Raw genomic sequence first — 9,720 nt, 5'->3', positions numbered from 1 at the left:
AGGATCTCTATCCGACACTATGGACATTGGCAAGCCATGGTACTTGAAAATTTGTGAAATGAAGAGGGTTGCCATTTGATGGGCTTTGATAGTCTTTTTTACAGGTATAAAATGAGCTTGTTTACTGAACCTGTCTACTATCGTCCATATTCCCGTATTCCCATGGATAGACTTAGGCAATCCAAAGATAAAATCCATGGATATGTTCTCCCATGGTGAATTAGGGATTGGCAAGGGTTGAACCAATCCAAGTTGCTTCCCTCTATCAAATTTTTTCTTTTGGCATACCACACATTTAGAAACATACTCTTGTATGTTCACTTTCATGGTAGGCCAATAGAAATATGTTTCAATTCCCTTTAAGGTAGACTGAATCCCTCTATGCCCCGCATAAGGTGGAGCATGAGATTCATACATTACTTTCTCACGTAGTGAGTTAGTAACGCATAGTCTATTGCCATAGAGAAGATAACCATCTTGTAAGGTAAATGGTTCTTCTTTCTTCCCTAATGCAAGGGCTGAAATCACATCTCTAAAATCGGGATCAATAGCATACTCATCTATCATTGAAGATAGATTCATCTATCATTGAAGATAGATCATTGTGAGTTGCTATGGAAACCGCATTCACTCTCGGCCGTCTTGAGAGTGCATCAGCTACTTGATTATGCTTGCCAGCAATGTGAGCAATATGAAAATGAAATTGTGAAAGGAAATTTTCCAACCTCATTTGTTTGTCGGAGAGCTTGGTCTGCGTCATGAAGTACTTAAGACTTTGGTGGTCCGTTCGCAGAATGAAAGGAGTCCCCAATAAATAGTGCTTCCATGAGTCTAAGGCATGTAGAACTGCAAGGAGCTCCTTTTCATATATGCCTAGAGCTTGCTCAATAGGGTCGAGCCTTCGACTCTCATAGCCTATTTCTTTCGATTAACATAAAGTTTATTCTCTCTCAAAACTTGAAATATTACCTGGAGGTGTTGCTTGTGTTCGTCTAATGAATTAGAGTAGATGATAATATCATCAAAGAACACTCCAGTGAAGGTTCGATGAGGCCGGAACAGCTTCTCCATCAAGCGGTTGAATGTGGTTGGTGCATTGGTCAAGCCAAAAGGCATGACAATGTATTCGTAAAGACCAAATGTGGTGCGAAATGCGGTCTTTACAATATCTTGATCAACTATCCTTATCTGATGATAGCCACTTTTTACGTCAATCCTACTAAAGTAGGTCGATCCTTGTAGCTTATCAAATAGGTCTTCTACCCGTGGAACGGGAAACCTATTCTTGATAGTGATCCTATTTAGTGCTCTATAGTCGACACACATACGATATGTGCCGTCTTTCTTTTGCACTAATAGCACCGGTGAGCAAAATGGAGATGAGCTAGGCCTAACCATGCCCTTCTCAACTAACTCATGCACTTGCTGCATAATCTCCTCTTGTTGAGCTTGAGAAACTCTATAAGGAGGTTTGTTAGGCGGTGAACTTCCTGGAAGAAGTTCAATTGCATGGTCATCATTACCTCGTTTAGGAGGTAGCTCACAAGGGATGTCGTCAATAAAAACATCTTGAAACCCCTTGAGAAAATTGGATAACTCTAATTCCTTTTGGTTGCTTTTATTTTCTTTTGCTAAAGCATTAGGTTCATTTTGAGAGTCTTTAACAAAAATCATGTACACGGAAATAGAGCTCTTTATTGACTTGTTGAAAGCTGGTGTATGTACAATGGGGATAGTGTTACCCTTTTCCTTAGCATCTATATACATGTCTTTTTCCCTGAACTTAAAGGAGATTCTCCTTTCAGGAAATTTAACATCGGCAGCCAGGCGGTCAAACCATGGTGCCCCTAGGATTACATCCTCATGCTTGAGAGGAGAGATAAAGAAGTACTCTTTGTCCACATAGCCTTGGACATGAAGCCTCAATTTCCCAATTAAGGGAGTGACTGAAGCTTCTTGCCCCTTGAAGGCACTGTCTGCGGGTAGGACATCTCCCATCTCGTAGGATTGTATGCCTAGCTTGGTGGCTAACTCCATAGATATAAAATTGTGAGTAGAACCAAGGTCAAAGAGAATAAAAGCATCATGTTCTCTTACCTTTCCCCAAGCATGGCATAGAGGAGATCCTTTGTGGTGAGTTTGGTGAGTCTCCTCCTCTTGGATTTCAACCAAGGAAGCTCTAGGAGGATCTTGGCGGTTGTTCTTTTGGGGACAAGCACGGTACGCATGCCCTTGTTCGCCGCACTTGAAACATCGGTTATCCTTACGATAACGCTCAAGCTCTTCAGGAGAGAGTTTATTCTTACCTTTGTAAACTCCCTTCTCTTTAGCTTTGTTGGAGTTTCCCTTAGGAGACTTTTGGACATTGTCCTTCCCCTTAGGCTCATTGGAACCCTTGTTTTCTGGGGGCTTATTATTTATTTTAGCCCCCGTTTGGAAATTGATTCGATAGGCCACCATAGTATGGTGTATTACCACCGATATGGTACGTGGCCTTTGGGAGTTGACATACTCCGCCATTTCTTCGGTTAAGCCCGCACAAAATTGTTGCTTTTGCTCTCCAAAATCCAACTTTTTGAAGACAGTGGCTTTGAGTTGTAGGTCCCAAAACTTGTCTACATATTTGTGGATGGATTCATTGGGGGAGAGCTTTAAGCTTCGCCATTCGGTGAGTACTTTGTCTTTTGCATCGGTGGCCAAAAACTGCTTCATAATGGAAGCTCTTAAAGCTTTCCATGTTCCTGGAGCTTCACCGTTGGCTCATAGGCTAGACCACCATTGTCTGGCGGACTTTTGAAAGTGCATAGCTACATGGCATAGCTTAGAGGACTCCGTGAAGCCCTCATCTCCAAACGCCGCATCGAATTGCTGGATAAAGGCCAAGACTTTGTCCATAGCACCAAAGGTGCCATCATAAGTAAGGAAAGAGATGCTCTTCCCTCCCTCTTTGAATTTCTTCAGCTTGGACGACCTCTTCCATGCGGCATAGGATTTCCTATGGCCTCTTCTTTTTGATGGTTCAAAGGTTGCACCATCACTTTCTTCAGAAGGTGGAGAAAAGGGTGACCTCTTTCTCGCCTTTTTCTTGTCTTGATCTTTGTCGTCTTCACCATCACTTTCATAAGAGGAAGAGGATGAAGAAGATGGAGAAGAGGGTGTCCTCTTTCTCGCCTTTTTCTTTTCTTGCTTTTTATCATCCCTCTTTGAATTGTGGTGAGGAGAATAATACGATGGTCTTCTCCACTTTGGTGGTGATGGAGAGAGTTTAGCCCGCCGTCTTCGTGGAGCCATCTCCGCCAAGGTGGCGGGAGACTCGCTTCTTTCTCGTTCCTTTGGTGGAGGCTCTTGAGTTATCCTTTGGGAAGGAGATGCATCATCAAGAAGTAAATTCTTGAGCCCTTCATATGGATTCTCTTCTTCTTCCCGAATCGGAGAGAGACCTCTTTTGGTAGTCTCACAAGGAGGCTTCCTAGGTGTTCTCTCGTCATGGTGATGAGCTTGGAGAATCCCGTGAGCACGGAGCTGCCGTTGCACTTCACTTTGGAGAGATGGATTGCCCATGGCTTGTTGAAGCCTAGAAACAAGATAGTTAACAAGCATTGAAGCATCATTAGTAGCTTGCTCATGAGCAAAATCAAAGTTATCAACATTAATTTCACTCTCTTTACTATTGTCAGCCATTCTAACAACTTTTAGGTGTAAACTTTTTAGGTGTACTTTGGCACTTCAAGCCCTAGTTGCTACTCCTCTTTACCCCTTTAGAAAAAGCACTCAAGCTACTGTACTCGCGGCTCGAATACCATTAATTGCAAGGAATAGAAGAGAGGGTCTTTCGACACCAAAACATCACCGTCTCCTATCAAGCTTCTAATAGCTCAATAGTGGTTAAGCCGTAGGGAAGCCCCGTAGGACTCCACTATTAAGACCATAGCTCTCGACGGTGATGCCCCGTTAACTGCACAAAGGCACGCGCACTACAAGGCTGAAAAATCCTTATTCTACTTACTCACAGGCAATTAATAATACCAACCATTTGTAGTTAGCTTGAGGACCTCCCTTCTTGAGCAAGAAAAGAGAAATCTTGTGCTCTGATACCAATGTAACATTTAATGGCCTAATAACTTGTGTGTAGCGGAAATGAGCATGAACATAGTGGGCATTTCATTAGAATAGACTCCTAATGAGAATTACAAGAGTGCTTGGGTGGAGAGAGCAACAAAAAGCATAACACCTAGTTAGATAGCATCGACAATACTTTCAAAAGAGAGATAAATTAAGCTAATGACAACAGTTGAGGACCGGATTTGCATGGAGCCGGTCCCCCCTCCAAAAGGCTTTGTATTATGGTTTCTCCCATCAAGAGAGACATTGTACAATACAATTCTTTGTGTTCCTTCAAGACTAGCTAGTGCAATGAAGATGAAAGCTTCATGCACTAAGCAAAACACTTAGCAAACACAACTTGAATTATCCCTGTTCTCAAACCCAAGACCTCACACACCTTCGAAGATGGTGAGAGCTAGCAGGGTATGAGAGTAGATTGAGAGGAAGAAGGAGTATCTTACGAGAAAGATGTACATCTCCTCACATAATCACTCATATTATCATAGCTTAGCTTCGTAATTATCTTGGTAGAGGAGATGAGCATGCATTGAAGCTTGGCTCTTGGTTGGATTTGCATCCACATGCCAAGAGTGTGTTGATGTAGGCTTCTATCTCACAAGCTTGGAGTAGGTGATGAGCTCTCCATTAAAGCTTGGGAAGAGATAGTCTTCTCTTTCTTCACACATGAGATTGTGTGAGTGTGTGTGTCATAATGCCTTGCAAAAATCAGCCCCCTCTCTCTCTTGGGCGAGCCCTCTTGCTATTTGCTCTTGCTGAGCCCTCATTGGCTCTCCCCAAGTCAAACCAATCACTATTAAGCAGCATAAGTGATAGCCTTCTGACATGTGTCCCCCTTTCCCCTTTTGTGAGAGCTTTAGGTAATTAAATAATTAAACTAAACTCTCATTGGACCCCTTTGCCTCCTGGCCGATAGGAATCAGGCAAGCCATTGGGCTCCTGAATGCTCATTGGACCCCTTGTGAGACTACCCAATAGTCTTTTAGGAGACTTAATTCTCATTGGTTTCTTTTATTAAATGTTTAAATTAATTAAACTAGATTTACTCTAGCTTAATTCTCATTGGTCCACTTCAAGGGTCATCCAATAGAAACTGGGCACACCTTGTGGCATCTGGCCTACGGAGCTGACATGTGTCCCTCATTCCCTTTGTGTAAAGGGAGCCTGTGTGTGTGTGTGTGTGTGTGTGGCTTTCTCTCTCATCCCCTAGAAGAAGGGCTCGCCCCCTCCCATGTAGGGATATGTGTTGACTTTGGAGAGCACACAAAGCATCCAATTCCCCCTAAGCTTTAACCCTTTGGACACAACCTTAGCATTTTGGAAGTCTTAATGGGTTGAACCTTAGGGTCTTTTTAGCCCATTTTTGCACATGGCTCTTTTGCAGATGGCCCCCCTTTAGATCCCTACTGTGGCCGGGGTTTGCTAGCTTAACCAATATTCTAGCCTTTTCTCCCCTGGCACTTCCCCACATTAAATGATTAGTTTAATATGAGAAAATCATTTAGGAGAATTAGATATTGATTATTATGACAGAGAACGACTTTGGGAGGGTGAGGGAGGGCAATACATTTGCTTTGACACATAGAGGTGCCCAACATTCAACAATTTTTGAAGCACTTTAAGAAAGAGTACTGGAGTGTCAAGGGGAGTTGGCCTAGCATTAAAGGCAAGGGGCTTGAAGCACACATGCTATGGTTCCTTCCCTGTGACATGTGGGTGTGTGTCCTCCACACTATCTCACACGGGCGGCTTCAAATGGGATCTACGATTGAGGTGAATCGGGCAGTCAGATGCACATTTGTAAATCTGAGACATTTGATAAATTTGGGGAGAAAAGTAAATTCAGGTAGGCTTGTAAATTTGGGGCAGTCCACACCCCATGTCTTGAACCCGTTGAAGGAGTACGAGCGGAAGTGCGACGCGAGAGAGAGTGCGAGAAGAAGAGCACGACGATATGGTGAACTCGCTCTACTGTAATGTGTAGAGCATAGTGAGTTCTTATTAGGTTTTTACAAAAGAATATGTGTACATACCTGGCGGCCCGCCCACTTACCTGGGCGACCACATTGGGCTTTATACCCCAACAACCTCCCACTTAAAGTCCAATGTGGTACTTTAAGTGTTAGAGAAGCTACTATACAAGCTAATATACAAGAGATGTAGAGAAGTGATGTACTACCCTACACCTAATTGCTTGCGAAAATGCACAAAGCTCTCTGAGGGAAGTCCTTTTGTAAGTAGATCAGCAGGATTTTCTGTGGTGTGAACTTTGACAAGCTGAAGTTGCTTATCCTCGAGCATTTCCCTGATGAAATGATACTTCACATCCACATGCTTTGTCTTTGAGTGATAAACTAGATTGAGAGCCAATTGTATAGCACTTTGACTATCACAATATAACACAGGCATCTCTTCTTTGATTCCCAAATCTGTTACTAGTCGATTAAGCCAAATTGATTCTTTGCACGCCTCTGATGCTACAACATATTCAGCCTCTGTAGTAGACTGAGTAACACAATCTTGTAATCTAGAACGCCATGATACTGCTCCACCAGCCAATGTAAAGACATACCCTGACGTAGACCTTCAGTTGGTATTCTAAGTCACCTGCATAATCTGAGTCTGTAAAACCCTTTACACTTAGCTCCTGACTCCCATAGCATATACGCATACTCTTTGTAGCTTTCAGGTATCTCAATATTCCTTTCACTGCCTCCCAATGTTTCTTGCCTGGGTTTGACACGTATCGACTTACTACTCCCACTGCAAATGCAATATCTGGGCGAGTAGCAATCATTGCATACATCAAACTACCCACTGCAGATGCATATGTAATCTTATCCATTTCATCCTGTTCTTCCTCAGACACAGGACAATCTTGTTTGCTAAGTTTCACATATGGTGGCAATGGAACACTCAGTGCCTTTCCCTTCTCCATATTGAAACGTTGCAAAACCTTGTCAATATACTCTGTTTGAGATAACCAAATCAACTTCTTTGATCTGTCTCTCTCAATGCGCATACCAAGTATATGACTTGCCTCACGCATGTCTTTCATGTCAAACGATTTTGCCATCTTTGACTGCAAAGCTGAAATTTCTTCCAAGTGCTTTTCAGCAATCAACATGTCATCCACATACAAAATAAGGATCAGCCAACTACCATCCTTAGCCCTCTTTGTATGTAGACAGTGATCAAACTCACTACATTTGTAGCCTTGAGAAAGCATAAACTTGTGGAATTTATGGTACCATGCCCTCGGTGATTGTTTTAAGCCATAAAGACTCTTTAACAACTGGCATACCCAATCTTCCTTGCCTTTCTCAACAAACCCTTCTGGCTGCTGCATGTAAATTTCCACATCCAAATCACCATGCAAGAACGTTGTCTTGACATCCATTTGGTGCAACACCAAATCTAATATGGCAACCAATGCAAGAAAGCATCTCAATGTAGTCATCTTGACCACCGGAGAGAAGACTTCATCAAAGTCAATGCCTTGTTCTTGCTTAAAGCCCTTGGCAACAAGCCTTGCTTTGTACTTTGGCTGACTATCATGAGCGGTGATCTTATACCTGTAAACCCATTTACAAGGTAGAGCCTTTTTGCCCTGTGGTAATTTAACTAGCTTCCATGTCTTGTTTTTATGCAGAGCTGTCATCTCTGACTGCATGGCCAATTGCCAATTTCCGGAGTCCTTCATTTGCACTGCTTCCTTGTAACATGAAGGCTCATTGCAATCAGTCAACATGACATAGTTCATAGATGGAACAAACCTATCAGGAGGTTGTGTGACACGTCCAGATCTACGCACAATAGGTGTATCAGGCTCAGCCACAACCTGTGGTTCCAATCTATCCTGTCCTTGCTCCTCTTGAGACCTGACATTTTGTCTTGCACGTGCAGGTCCATCTTCTTGGAAGACAACTCTTCTAATCTCCTCAACCCTCTCTGGTTTAGAATGATATTTGGATTCATTAAAGTGAGCATCATTGCTGCGGACAACCTTTCTGGATTCGGGATCCCAAAGTCTATACCCCACCTCACCAGAATTACCATAGCCTAGAAAGATGCACTTTCTACTCTTTGGCTCAAGTTTGTTCCTAAATTCCTTTGGAACGTGAGTATATGCCTCACAGCCAAAGACTCTGAGATGCTTGTATGAGGGAATTTTGCCTGACCATACCATCTCTGGCACTGAATCCTTCTGCAAAACCTTGCTAGGAGATCAATTTACAAGATGAACAGCTGTTGATATAGCTTCAGCCCAAAACCCATTTGGCAGCTGTGCATTAGAGAACATACTTCTGACCTTCTCTTGTATGGTCCTATTCATCCTCTCAGCAACACCATTTTGAGGAGGATTGTAAGGAGCAGTAAGTTCACGTTTTATACCTTTTGACTCACAAAATTCCTGAAAAGCCTTTGAAACATACTCTCCACCATTGTCACTGCGTATGCATTTAAGCTTCTTGCCACTCTGATTCTCCACAAGTGTCACAAACGTTTTGAAAACACTAAACGCTTCATCCTTGTGCTTGAGAAAGTAAACCCATACTTTCCTCGAGTAATCATCTATAAATGTCATAAAGTAAGAAGCTCCCCCTAGAGATAGGTTAGGCATAGGTCCACACAAATCACTATGAACAAGTGCCAACTGTGTATCTCTTCTACTGTTTCTATGCTTATGTGGCTGTTGTGTTTGCTTACCATACAGACAATGTTCACAGAATTCAAAATCATTAAATGAAAAGCCAGGTAAATAACCAGAAGGAGACAAGATTTCCATTCCCTTCTTGGACATATGTCCTAACCGGCTATGCCACAAAGAAACGTTCGGCTGGTCGGTTACATTGATTACATTTTTAGAGACATTTGATACATAAATCATGTAAAGTCCTCCAGACTTTACTCCATGTGCTACTGTCATAGAACCCTTGGATATCTTCCACATGTTCTGTCCAAAAGTGGTGACGTAGCCAGCATCATCAAGTAAACCTGTGTTAATCAAGCTCTTTGTAATTGCGGGAACATGTCTCACATTCTTCAGCGTGAAAGAAGAGCCATTCTGAAACTTCAATTGAACATCTCCAACACCTAAGATCTCACATGTCTGCCCATTGCCTAGCCGAACATGATCTTTAGTGGTCACATAAGAGGTAAACCACTCCTTGTTTGGAGACACATGAAGTGATGCCCCTGAGTCTATAATCCAGTCACTCAGTGCATTTCCATCAGATGTTGTAAGAAGAGCTGAGTCCATTGTATTCTTCAAGAAGTAGATGTCTCCTGACACTAGACTGTCATCCTCTGCAACAGTGTTTGTCACATTTATTTCTTGAATCTTCACTGAGGACTTGTTCTTCTCACCATGGTCTTCAGCTTTCTCTTTGCCTTTTTCTGCTTTCCATTCTCTGCAGTCTCTTTTCATGTGACCCTTCTTGCCACAATGGTAGCATTCTATGTCTCTCTTGCCTTTAGCACTGCGGGACTTGCTACGAGACTGATTCCTCTTTCCACGTTTGTACTTTTCTTTGGTCCTTCCCCTGACAACTAAGGCGGTTCCTTTGCCTTTGTCCATTGTCTTTCTATTGGTTT

The sequence above is a fragment of the Adiantum capillus-veneris genome, chromosome 21, assembly GCF_014529385.1.
Source record: "Adiantum capillus-veneris isolate H3 chromosome 21, ASM1452938v2, whole genome shotgun sequence".
NCBI classification, from domain to species: Eukaryota; Viridiplantae; Streptophyta; class Polypodiopsida; order Polypodiales; family Pteridaceae; genus Adiantum; species Adiantum capillus-veneris.
This window is presented reverse-complemented; position numbering follows the sequence as displayed.